The sequence below is a fragment of the Chamaea fasciata genome, unplaced genomic scaffold (genome assembly GCF_029207755.1).
Source record: "Chamaea fasciata isolate MVZ Bird 193981 ecotype frontalis unplaced genomic scaffold, bChaFas1.0.hap1 SCAF_5, whole genome shotgun sequence".
Lineage (NCBI taxonomy): Eukaryota > Metazoa > Chordata > Aves > Passeriformes > Sylviidae > Chamaea > Chamaea fasciata.
This window is the reverse complement of record NW_027094090.1, coordinates 69,709,398-69,723,374: the sequence shown is the minus strand read 5'-3', so window position 1 is coordinate 69,723,374 and position 13,977 is coordinate 69,709,398.

Below are 13,977 nucleotides of genomic sequence, written 5' to 3'. Positions count from 1 at the left end.
GCAGCAACAAATATTCCTAGAAAAGCAACATGTGGACAGAGATTAACGATTAATGTTTTGCATAGTGGGACAAGTAATTTCAAGTCTGCCTATGTCTTTTCTGTTCATAGTTACTTAAATTACTTGAAAGATGGGTGAATTCAGTACAGGGGGCTCTGTCTAAATAGAATTGATGATGAGTTACTTAAATAGGCTTTAGGTCTGTGCTTCAACTTTCAGTGCTTTTCTCAAGGTGACTGATGGTAATTTACAGGGGGAGCAGCAATTCCTAAAAAGCTGGAAGCACCATTGATTTTGACCTAAGTTTTCAAGTAGGGAATCGCCAATCACTTCTCTGAAGGTTTCAGCTGCTGGATGAAAGCACATGCACCACTGGGTCTTCACTCTGAGATGGCAAGACAGCCAATGAATCAATGCTCTCCTTTTGATAAAGCCCCTGGGCAGGAGCTGCTGTAGCACTATTTCTAGAAGTGGGGATTTTCACACATCTCAGATATAATGATTTTCCCAAGCAGAGGACTTAATGTGCGTATATTATTTGGCAGCAATAACCAAGTGGCAGCAGACACAATAGATACCAATAGATGGTCTTGGCAAGGATGGATCAAATGTAAAGTCACACAAGGAAAAATATCAAAGCCTATAAGGCAAATCTTGCAGGAAAAGCTGATTGGAATTCACCATTGATCAGCTGTATAGGCTTAGGGATTTTAGCACCAAGTGGAAGGTTTATATGCACAAGTTTGGAGATTTGATTTGTGTTTTGGCCTTTATTCCTGGGTGCTGAGAAATTTATCTAATTTACAGTTTCTAAGGACGGTGTATAAGGGTATGGGAAATAAGAAAAGCCTTACAGAATAAGGACCTTTTTTCACCTTTGTTAAATCCTCTTGTTTTCACTTTTGTTCACCAGAAAGCACTCTGGAAAGGGTTCAGCTGCAGGTTGGATGGCTGGAGAGTGGGTTGATGGTTGTTTTGGGCGTGAGGCAGTGAGTGGTTGGGGAGACACATGGACACCACATGACCAGAGAGCTGACTGGGTAAAGGGATGCGTGAACAGTGACACCACAGTGGCAGGCAGCCAGTGCGTGCTTGTTTTGGTTAAGTTTCAGTTAAGGTTAGTGAAGAGAGTGGTTTCCCCAGGGGAGAGAAAAACCTCAGCTTAATGCCCTGGGAAACCCCTTTCTAAGTATTGCAAGCAAGAGACTTATTCCCATGTTCCCTCAGTTCAAGCATGCAAATTATTGCTAGAAGGTTCCTCGTTCTTTGTGTCACCATTGGTTGATTTTTGGTGCAGAAATTTTAATATTCCTAATTGTTCTCCCCTATTGGATCCTTCCCTCAGACCCCGCCTTAACTCCTCCCCACACCAGAGTGTATAAACACCCCTGTCTGATGCTGGCCTTTGCCTTTTGCCCCTTGTTACTGCCTTGTTCCAGTTCCAAATATAGTGTTCACCTTCTTGTTTGTTGTTTTCGCATTATTAAAATTCTGTTTCTGGACATTTGGATCAAGGCTGCCTCTCTCTATAAAGTCACCGAGAGCTGAGTCTTGAGGAAACATAAAGGGGTCTGACTGTGTGGGCTTGGATCCCAGGAGGTTTCAGGTTAGAGTATAGAAAGACTCAGTTCATTGCAAGAAATATTCTTCTTTGGAGCAAGCAAGGAGGTCTGTGTGTGTGTTTGTTCCCCATTGCTACGTAGGGGGTTCTAAAACTGCCCCTAATTGCAGTAAGCAGATTTACAAAGTCCATTCTCTTCTGTGCAAAGGTGTTTATCACATGTACTATCCAACTACTCTGTACTATATACTAAGTACAAAGCTATTTGTGGTTATCTGCTATCACTGGCAATTCCAGCTATCTTTATGGGAAAGATAAATAAAGATTCCATCTTTATTGCTGGAATCAACCTTACGGAAAAGAAAAATTCTACCATACTGAAAAATGCAGGTATACATACAGGATAGGGAATACTAATGGCACACAGTTGAGCCTTCCTTTAAGCCAAAAAGCTTTTTATAAATTACTTGATCATAACTATATTGAATTGGAGATTTTCAGTAGGATAAGCTAGAAAATAGTACTTGACCTGCACTCTCTGGAAGACCCTCTAGTAAGATAACCTAACTCGTTGCTGCCCCTGCCATGCTGCTTTATTTCTGCATGTTTCTTGGATTGTGCTTTCTTGGGCTCTTGGTTTCCTTCTCTTCTGCATTTGTCAAGATCCCAGCAGAGAAAAGCTGTAAGCTTGAGTTCCTCCAAAGCATCTAAAGAAATAAAAGGCTATAGCCCAGAGACTGAGTAATACCATCTACAGAATATGTAGAATTTCCCTTGTAGTTTTGGGACTTCCTGAAGAAAGTTTCTGCATAAGTACAGAGGTTTTCAAAGAATTTCTAAGCACTATGCACCTTTCTTTTAATTCTTCCAGCTGTATTTCCAATGGCTTTTGGTTTTTTCATGTGCAGTGGTTGCTCATAGTAATAAGCCCTAAGAGAGAAGGCAGCATAAAGCTTCTGAAAGTATAACAGATGCTTGTAATATCATTGCCCTCTCTGCAGGGACTTCTGTAAACTAATTCCTTGCTACACTCAGCATGTTAACATCCAGGAGCAGAATGTTGTTTCTGGAATTTATAATGGAACCAGGGACTCCAAAAATTGATCCACGGGGTCTTATAACTACAGGAGCCCCAAACTATACGTTATCCATCTGCCTTGACTTTGCTGGTTTTCAAACACAACTCTGTTTGCATTTACAGCCTATTTGGAATAATTCTCTCTTGGTACATCCTTACAAAGAGGCTGCGGAGAAGAATTATTATCTGCCAAGCACTGATGTGTTTGGGAATATTCAGCACAAGCTTTCTTGTGTTATTTAAATGAATGACTTCTTTTGTTACCCTTGAAATATGCATCATCACTTTGGCAACCTCTGTGTGGTGGAAGGTGTGCAGTGCAATGAGATGCACAAAGAACAAGAGGCAGGCAGCAGGCCATACATGATGAATGAGAAAAGTAAGTCATTAGGAAAGCCTGGAGTAAAATCGGGGGGGCAAAAAACCATATCTCTCACGTGGCTGAGGTGGGAAAACGGGGTTGGTTTCATTTTCTTCTGTCTTGGCAGATGTCTGGGACTGCTTGCAAAGGCTTAGAGGGAAAATGTTCATGCAAAATGCAGAAGTTCATGAAAAAGAATAAACTCCTCATTTCCAGCGTTCAGTTCTTTTATGACATTATTTTATCTTCTCTGACTCCCTGTTATTTTCCACTGATTTCTCAAGCCTTCCTATGAATAAAATGTACCAACCCCATATTCACACCAGCCTTCTGCCAGGCTCTGAAGCTACAATTATTTTGCTCCTTCTTCCCCATGAGCTCTTTGGTTATAAAAGATGATTTTCAGTCATAGAATCTCTATCCCTATATTCCTGGCATCTCTGTACCCCACCTGCAGACATCAATGAGCACTTGCCAGCAGCAGGCTTATTTCCAGAACATCAGCTCCAACACCCAGCTCTGCTCTAAGCCCCAACATTTCCTTTGCCTATAGCCTGTACCTATTTGAGGAGGTACACAACAAATATATTTCCCTCAGCATTTTTTATTTTCCTGATTAAAAATATTATTATTTCAGTAAAAAAAAAAAAAGCTCCCCAAACCTATTTTCTTGCATTTGGGTTTTACTTATTCTCTTTTTTTTTTTTTTCCCAGAGTGGTACCTTCCAATCATGATTAAATAGATGAAATTAAAATGCTTTTCAAATCAATTTTTTTAGTTAAAATAATGGTATTGAAAAGTAGGATGTGGCTGTAACAGTGTGCAACTGAGAATTAATGTTTTCAAGAATAAAGCAAAATGCTAGTTTGCTTGTCAATGAATTATGATTGAAAAATTTAAATGTAAACTTTTTCTGTCCTGTAACTTTGTGGAATTCCAACACCAGTGCATATCTGTGCAACACCTTTGTTTTATTTTTTTTTTCACTTTTAATTTTTTTTTACTTGCCTAGCTTGAATCTGCATATTCCCCTTTTGCTACATATGACTCCCAGTAGGGTTCTTGAATATGTACAGTTCATAAATCATAGAGTCATAGAATCACAAAATGGTTTGAATTGGAAGGGTCCTTAAAGATCACCCAGTTCCACCCCCTGGCTGTCCTTGAACACTGCCAGGGATGGGGCAGCCACAACTTCTCTGGATAACCTGTGCCAGGCCCTCACCGCCCTCATAGGGAAGAATTTCTTCATAATAGCTAAACTAAACTTGCTCACTTCATTTTTCTTTTACCATAAATACTTCAATGGAAATCCTGGTCTTTGATGAAAATGGCAGTATATGGACAGAACACCTTATTCCTATTTCTATCAGCATGCCTTTTTATAGGTAGCTGTCCTGCAATCAGTATATCAGTACAGGTAAAACAGTTCAATTTTTTAGTGTTAGAAAGATGTTACGTGTCATTTTCTTGGAATATATTATATATACGAAAAAGCATCAAACCACATAAGCCTTTGAAGCCGGGGCATCTACTGTGTACTTGCTCCAGTTAATATAAAGAGCAGTAGTGGTGCCACTATCTTCTATATTCACCTGTTAATTGGCTGCTTATCTCATCCCCATGAGAAGTCCTAACTCCATTCATCATGAGTTCTATAGCCACTCTCAACACATTAAATCAACCTGCAAATACCTGGATTTCCTCTGCTGTACCTCCTCATCCTACAAAACCACAGTATCCAGCATAGCTGTTTTTTGGTCTGTTTTTTCTTTCCTGATGGATTTCAGATATTGTCCATACTAGTTTAGCTGCTTATCAGGCACACTCTAAGGTTCTCCATTATCTCAGCTGAGCAGTTACAAGATCACTAGACTGTCTTGCATTGCCTTAACTAACTCATGTTATTTAGCTTTAAGCACATATATTCCACTATTCCACTGCTTTAGGAATGTTTCTTGTCTTCTGAGGCCCTTCTTCTTTTTTTTCTTTTTCTTTTTTAATTAAAAAAATGAATATATTTTAGGGCACTCTAGGTGGGATCCATATTTGAAAGCCTGTATGATAGCAACACTAGTTTTGTGAATACTGCATTGCTTTTCACACATACCAGAAAAACAAAATTGCTACGCTACCTCAGTTATTCCCACATCTAAAATCTCCAAATTATATTTGCAGAAAGATATTCCATGGCCAGAACATGTGATAGGGTAAAGGCATAATACACATGTCGCACAAGTCTCTTTGGGAAGATAGATTACCATCCCCTTCAGGATTATAAAGTCTCTGTTTAGGGATTGGTCTTGTGCTCAGCGTGCCAAGTGTTTGTTTACGCTGTTCGTCTTCCACAGTTGTGGTCTGACTGTCCTCTTTGTAGGATGCTGAAAACTCATCTAGAGCAGAGATGTGTTTGAAAGCCCATGTGTGTGAGCTTTGGCCTTTTGTAGGTCTCTGTTACCCAGACATCCTACTTAGAGACTTGGGCAATTGACCTGTTAGAAATTCCTGACAACCTGTTTACATTTTCCTCAACAACGGCTCTCAAATCCCTTTCTAAATGGTGGTTTTGACCTCTGCAATTCACAACAGCACTGAAGTATTTACCTTTCTGTGCTTCAAAGTGTTCCTTTTCAGGAAGAGACTGAGAAGGTAGGGAAGCCAATACCACGTGTGTAAGCGTATTCAGCAAAAAATATTCAGCTAAAAATCCCACACTGCTGGATGATGATTTGTCTTTTGGCTTTGTCTTTGGTGAGGCCCTGAGGAGTTTGCACAAACCCAGAGACAGGTTGGCATAAAACAGTGATGAATGGCTCCCTCGGCTTAACCACTAAGCAGCAGCCCCAGTTTGTGATGAACCAAAGGTGTTAAAATGATACTTATACAACAGTAAGAGACGCCTTCTCAGGGTGCTTCATCAGCACTGACAATTACCTGTGCTAATGAAGCATTTGCAGAGAGGTTTGCTGGACTCACTGGATCCAGCTCAGGCCACCCCCAGCACCACCAGTATCAGCTGAACTCTTCGCACCTCAATGCAGGCAGAGTTTTTTGCGCTGTGATTTATCAACAAACTGCTTCCATGAAATACAACTGTGATTTGTACTCTGGCTTTTAAAAATATTTTCACTCTTGATTGACATGGAATATGAGCCACTGAGTTATAACACACTACATTTTGCTAAGAACAGTCCAAATATGCAAATTGATAGGAGGGGAAGTAATATTCTTGCTCCTGTTTAGGATGGGTTTGATAGAAATAATTCTCTTGTCACTTGTTACAGAGAAGAAGTAATAATTTTGCTTTGTCTTTAGAAAGGCAAAAGGCAGCCATCATGTTCCAAAGTGGATTGCACAAATTGGTTGACTTTCAATGCCTCTTTCCCCATAACGTCTTAGGAATAAGAAAAGATTTCTAGTGTGACACCATAGTTTAGTTGACACAGACCACATCTTAGGCAAGCTCCCTGACCACTCAATTACCCGATAAATAAGAATGTGCCTATCTCCCCTCATATCAGTATCTTGCTTTCTTGTGTTTAACAAAAATATATTAATAACTAAGAGCAGCTTTTCATTTGAATAATGATATAATGCTTCTGTGAATTTCAGATGGTGGAATAAGCCCTTTCTTTAAAAGTTTGCAGTTTCCCTGGGGTTCACCAACTACCCCTGTCAAGGGGAAAAAAAAGCAAATGGGAGATTTCAAACCTCAGCACCTGATGGGGTGCTGCTGTGGTTTACAAATCTGTTTAGGGAGATGAAATATTCATGTCCTCTGCTGTGCTTTGTTCCAAAGACTGTCACTGATGGGAGAGAGGAAAAGGCCCAGAGGTGTGCGATTTAGTGTAGATCAGGCCTGTTTTTCCTGCCTTCTCCAGGTGGAGGTGCTCCTTTGCACAAGACTGTAAGCAAGAGAGTTTTTCCCGGGTTTGTTCATGTTTAAATGTGATTTCCCAGAGGCGTATTCAGCTTTCTTAAGTGGTTTAACAGGATGTCAATATCCAAAAGTATCCAGCTGATTGGTTGTGCCACACCGAAGGAAGCTGCCAAGGTCCCCAGAAGGAACCACTTCTGCAGCTCCTGGGCTCCCTCCCCACCTAAAAACCAAACTGTGTTAAACCACGACACTCCTACAAGAGGTTTTGTTGTCTCACTTCATTTTTCAGCAGCAGGAGGATGTAAAACCCATTTTCTAGATAGCCAGTGAATTCCAAAGTATCCTGCTGCCCTATTTTCTATTGCTTTCCCAAACTTTGCACACCGGACATCAAAATGGCTTTGATCATGCTAAAAAATCAGTAGCACTCCAGTCAAAATGGGAATAACAGTGGGCAGCAGCATTAAACCAATCAAGAGAGGTCTCTGATAGTGTATGAAGGTGTGGTTCAATAGCCAGCTCCTAGGCTCTTCTCATTTTCTTAAGGGAAACTCCCTGTTCAATCAGGCTTTGCAGTTCAAATCACTTTCCTATTTTAGGATGCAATAGAAAGGCGATACCATGCTCCCCACACCTCATTTCTGAAATAATTTAGACTTAAACACTGACTACCTAACAGGAGTTTCGAGCATGACAGGGAAGGTGAGAAAGTGGTTTGAGGCTGGAGCATGCCTCAGTGCAGCATCCCAGTCTGTATGTCTATGCTGAGGTGCACAGAAAGGCTTTGTCAGAGACAGAGCTTGCTGTGAGAACTGCAGACTGTTCTGAATCAGCTGTTAAAAAATCAACTTCCACTAGGTGGAAGGCTCTTCGTTCTGTTTGCTCCTCATCTCTTCCCCCACCTCACTGAGTCTGGGACCTGAAAGCCACTGGGCTTTGACTGCACCCCCATGTCACTTTGAAAAGCACTTGCATTGCATCAACAATTCACCCTGCAAAGACCATCTTCTCTGTCTGATTTTCTAAAGGTGTACTTTGCACATCAGTCTGAAAAACCCAAACTATTAATTATTGGCTCCAAATGATATATATATATATATATTGAAGCCGAACACAAGGAAAGTGTCGGGCTTTTCTTAATAATGATTTGTTTGTCTCAAGTGAATTCCTCAAAGTCTTTCTATCCCTTTCACTATAAAATAGGAATCTAATACCATTTGTCTTGCTAGAGAGGAGAATAATGTATGTTGCATATACAGTTGCAATGGTGCTGATAGAGGAATGTATAGATAGATATGCTCGTATTTGCTGCCACCAGCCTTTGTGCAATAAAACGTGCAATACTGCAATAGTTGTGCTGTAACAAAAGGACCTGTTCCATTAGATTTGGAAGGGTTTTCCTGTTAGTGGAATAAGGTTTAGCTTAACCATCTTTATCAAATTGAAAAAAATCAAGTCAAGCAAGCATGGCACTGAAATAGAAATAAAAAAACACATTAAGGAAATCGAGTTTGAGTTCTCTTTATATACCTTCTGGGACATTGGTGTAAACTTGGATTCCTAATTAAATACATCATCTTGAAAAAAAACCACATTCTTTCATAATAGTGTACAGAGAAGTTTCAGCGTAATAGATGGAAGTCAACAGAAGCCATATGGAAAATGAATGGGATTGTCTCGCTTTGTTGCCCATTATCATCTTGTTCAAGTTCCATATGGTGATTGAGCTCTATTTACATAACTTTTATGTGTAGGCAACTATGTTATTTGAGCTGTTAACCAATTAATAAAAATCTACTGCCATATGTGCTGATTCTACTGTTCGCTGCTGTATTTGCATCCGAAACTGATCTGCGAACTTCTCTTCTCTTCTCTTCTCTTCTCTTCTCTTCTCTTCTCTTCTCTTCTCTTCTCTCTCTCTTCTCTTCTCTTCTCTTCTTCTCTTCTCTTCTCTTCTCTTCTCTTCTCTTCTCTTCTCTTCTCTTCTCTTCTCTTCTCTTCTCTTCTCTTCTCTTCTCTTCTCTTCTCTTCTCTTCTCTTCTCTTCTCTTCCCTTCCCCCTTCCCCTTCCCCTTCCCCTTCCCCTTCCCCTTCCCCTTCCCCTTCCCCTTCCCCTTCCCCTTCCCCTTCCCCTTCCCCTTCCCCTTCCCCTTCCCTCCCCCAGGCTGCAGCATGGACATGGGTGCTCCACAGTGTTCCTTTTGTTGGATTAGTGTTTTGCTAGTTTGAAGCAAGAAGTTGGGGGTTTTTTCCCTTCCCCTAGCCTGGAGGCTGTACCTGGAATGCTCTTGGCAGTTGTTGTTGTTGTTGTTTTATTCCCTTGAACTTTTTTGGCTTTAGGTTTTCTTCAGTCTGTCTGGGGAGTCAGTGGGGTGCCGCCCCAAACCCAAGAAGCTGAACCAACATGAGAAATGGCACTAAAACCCTCCAGTTCCTCCCTTCCCTGACACAAAGAAAGCAGCTATCATTGTTGACTCCTGGCCATACAGTCTGGGGGGGGGTTAAGGTTTTGAAATTTCAGTATCTAGCATTTATTCAATCCTTTTCTGTGCCTTGTGGGAACCCTTTTGGTTTTTTGTTTGTTTGTTTGTTTTTCTTTGTTCATAAACAGTTTGAGGTTTTTTTCACTTTCACCTGCTGGTATTCATTTCTCATCGGCTAAAGGGATTACCTGAGTTGTTTTCTTTAGAGGAAACACTTATTCCAGAGCATTTTCTGTTAAATTTATCTCCAAACTGAGACACTTGCATATAGAAACTACATTCACAGTCATGCTTCTAAATTGTCCTTATTGAGAGGGATCTCTTGGTACAAACTGATGCAAAATTTTGGTAAAAATTCAGGTTGAACCTGAAACAAGCCGGTTCTTCTCTGTCCATAACATGGGAACAAATTCTCATTAATGAACTCAAGTCAGGAAGCAAAGTTTAAGTCAGTGCCTTACATGTAATTCTGGCAAAGATGAGCTAGAAACAAACTAATGAAAAGTTTCTGGACAAGGGCTGACGAAAATGGTGAAAAGAGCTTTGAGATTGATTGTCACTTGTTAAAATATGCAGGAAGGGATTTAATTTTCACAGTTTGGTTGAAGACCAGATCTTTTATGGATTCCATTAAGATCTTCCTGAGGAACAGGTTTTGAAATGTCTTCCTTCTCGGAAACATGTGGCTTTTTGGACACATCTGATGTGCATTGAGAGGCAGGGAGTACCACTGCTTTGGACCCGTACGCTTCTTTCTGAAGCCTGTGCTTGTGGAAAGGATTTCTCAGAAAAATCTCTAATCTTTCTCCATTGATCCTTACTTATCTGGAATTACCAGCAAGGCCTACCAAAGCAGCCAAGGCATTTGTACAGCAGTGCTTCCTGTGGGTCATACCACATGACTCTTGCAGTTATTCTGCGCCTCATAATTAGCTTGTTTGAAATGACAGTGTGGGTGATTTGCCAGAGTAAATTGTTTTGCTGCTAAATTCAGTGATGCTAAGCAAGCAAATGAGGATTTGGCCCATATTAGCATTTATTTCCTTTAAGAGGGAATGACTTTGAAAAGAGCCTGTGGTTTCATGGGATTGCTATTAACATGGCTCACTAATGATAATTACTGTGGAATTTCCTCTTTGAGGAAATCCAGTGGTGAGTTCATAAACGTGTCAAAGGAATGGAGAGGAAAAACAAAATTCAAACGGCCTTTCAGTCCCTTAAACCTTGCTTTTGATTTACAACTTTTCTTCAGCGTTCATTTTTATTTTGTAGCAATCACAGTTGCCTGACTGGGGGAAATATTGCACAAATAAGCCCAGGAATGAAGCAGTTCTACCTCATTTTTATTGATGTGTATTATTTTTTTTACTCTAAGTGGTGAAACAGGAATTTATTTTCTCCTTTTAAATTAATGTTTTTGCTTTATTATCCATACAGGAGTAATGCACTGCCATTTTAGAAATTTGAGATGCATTGAAAGAATACTGGAGGTTCCACCGGATCTGTGTGTTTATGTTGCTGATATATTATACATTATTAGTGAAAAGACACAGTGATCCATACTACATCATTTTGCATTAGGGGGCTCTCATTCGCAGCTTTAGAGAAAGTAACTGTTAGCAATAGTGAATTATGTTCCTTATGCATGCCTGTTTATAAATTACACCTTTAGAGATGCCAAAAAGCATGCATTTGGTTCTGGTTAATTTGAAATGAAAAGCTCGAATATATGCACAGCGTAGGCTCAAAAGGGGTAAACCCTTCCCACATAGTACTCTCTTACTTTGAACAAAAATAAAAACTGCATGACTTAGTAAGCCCAACCTGGTGAGATGTCCCAACCTTACTCAAACATAACCTGGCTGTTTGCATAAGGTCAGCCGGCCCCACTGCTACCTCAGAGATGCACTGTGCAAACCTACTGTACCTTGTGAGGAAGCAGAGATCTTTTACCAAGTAAAAATCTTTTACCAAGTAAATACCTGCAACCTGATGCCATCTCGCTATTTTATCAGTGAAACTTGCTTCTAGTGTCCAAAGTCTAGTCTATACTGAGCTTTACATCCTACCTGCAGAATCCTGATCGTCTGTCAGCACAGTTAAAATAACACAAGTGGTACACATCTTGCACAGACATTGTGCCAAAAGGAGATGAACAGCTGAGTTGGCACTGCGGTCTTCCAGCAACAATTCTGTGGTCCTTAGAGTCACTGCTGCCCTGATTTGAATGAGACCAGGAGCTTCCTCCTCCAAATTTCTAGACAATCTCCTTTTAAAAACTGAGCTCACTGCCACAGTATGCAGCTCACGTAAATCCACCTCTAAACAAGCTGTTTACTCAGACATAGAAATGGATGCAGAGGAGATGAGGTGCAAAGGGGAGAGTTTCATGCTGCCTGAACGTTATGGAACTACATTGTTCCAGCAAAAAATCTGGATTTGCCTCCCCACCCCTCCCATTTTTTGCTATTGCTCTGAGGAATTAAATGTCATTCTCAGCAAGGATCTCACCATGGTCTTCTCCATCTGAAAGTAAGCAGCCTGGAGTCTTGAATCATTTGGGAGATAATTAAGGAAGTGGAAAAGTCCATGAAAAGAAATCTCTTTAAAGACCAAACTAATGCTAGAGAAAAAAACCAACTCTCTCTGCATTCCATAGGATGAACTTTAACACTTTATTCAGCCATCAGCTTCACATCTACATTTTGTTTTGAGGTGGCAGTTGGCTGCAACTGGAGATGAGCAAAATGGTTTTGTTTTAAATCAATAAGATTTATTCTAAGTCCATTCACTGGACATGTTCATGAGGAAAGAAGAAGCAGCATTCTTCAATTGCTCTTTTTAAGCTGCAAAGTGTTAATACAATAAAAATGAAAGCATAAAGAAATGCATTTAAAATGGAAAAGGGCAATGCAAAGCAAGGTCAGAGCATCCGGGTTGTATACAAAAATCTCAAAGGCTTGATTGTAAGGGAATCTGGGAACTAGGCAATCTGTGTAGTTTTGCAGAAGAAACCTGTGACTACCTCTAACCTGAGGTAGACTTTGAAATAAAAACCACACATTTAGCTTTTTAGGCCTGGGAGGTTAATCTAAAATAAACCACAGGCACACTGGACCTTAATTTCAGGTCAGACCTAGTGGCCACAGCAGCTCAAGAAACACTGAAAAGTTTAGAGATTTTCTGTGGGACTTGTATGAGGTAAGATGTGGACTGATCCAAGCAGCTACAACCTCTTTATCTGACCTCATTAGTACAAAAAGCTTTAGAACAAATGCTGAAGAAAAACTAATTAAAGATGTGGAAATACATGAAAACCTAGTTAAAATGCAGCAGTACTTCCACAAAGATTGAACATACCAGACTAAGCCAGTATGATAAAGTCTGATAAATCATTCTCTTAGACAATGTAAATACAGTAGATGAAATCTATCTGGACTTCAATAAAGCATTTGAGAGGTTGCCATGTGAGGAAATATTAATTAAGATGGAGAGATGTGGATGAATGTAAGAAATGAAAAGTGAGGACAATAGCATGTGCTGAAAAGAAGAGTCTTGGTGGAAGGAGCTTACTAATGTGGTTCCATGGGGACCAGTCTCAGAACTGATCTTGGTTAAAATTTTATTAGTGACCTTGGCAAAAAACATGTGTGTGCTATTGAAATTTGCTGGTGACATAAACCTAAGACCTGCTGTTACAATACATAAGGAATACCTCATGGAAAGAATTGGATGAGTCTGCAGAAAGAGAAGCCACATGCAATTCAATAGAAGAAATGCAAAGTTGTGCCCTTAGCAGAAATCCCTTTTAATTTTAGTGAAGTGGGGTGAAGAGGACAAGCAGAAGAACGAAAAAGGATTGCACAAACCAATCACTCAGTCTGCAGTGCCAGTTCTGTCAGATGGGCACATGGACCTGTCAGGCCAGTCACACCGTGCAGCCACAGCCTCCCTTTCTGATGGTTGTCACCAGCAGAAGCCGTTGGAGGTGAGTCTGGCAGGATTTTCCTGGAGACATCAGTGGAATACATCTGACAGTTTCTGACTTGCTGGTGCAGTGGCCTTGTGCCTCTAATTGTGGGGGGGTGGTTTTTTTTCCCCTTACCATTGCTTTGTCTCAGTTTATTTCCCATTCTTTTACAGGCAATTTCTGAGTGTGAAAGTGAGTTCCAGGGAGCGTAAAGAAAACAGCATCATACTGGTGAAACCGTGGGACAGAAGAAAAACTTGGAGTCTTTTGTCAGGATGATGATGATGGTGCTTTGGACCTGTTGGGGACATAAGTAGACCTGGAGGAGCTACTGGCGTCGCACACCTGTGCAGAACGACACACGGGAAAGCATCAATGTCTTTTTTTTTCTGCACAGGCGGGCAACTAACAGTGGGCAGGCAGTGCCTGCTCACTCCTCGGGCTGACGGGGCAATGCCACCGAGCCCTGCAGCACCGAGTGCCCTCCTGGGATGAGTGACCCCCGGCGGGACCCCCGGAGCTCTGTACCACTGCGCTCATCTCCCCGCTGCAGTCAGGTGGCGACGCCGCAAAAAAAGCGCTAAAGTGATTTATTTTCCCCCTGAACAATCCAGAGGCAGTAAGAGGAGGTTAATCCCCACACC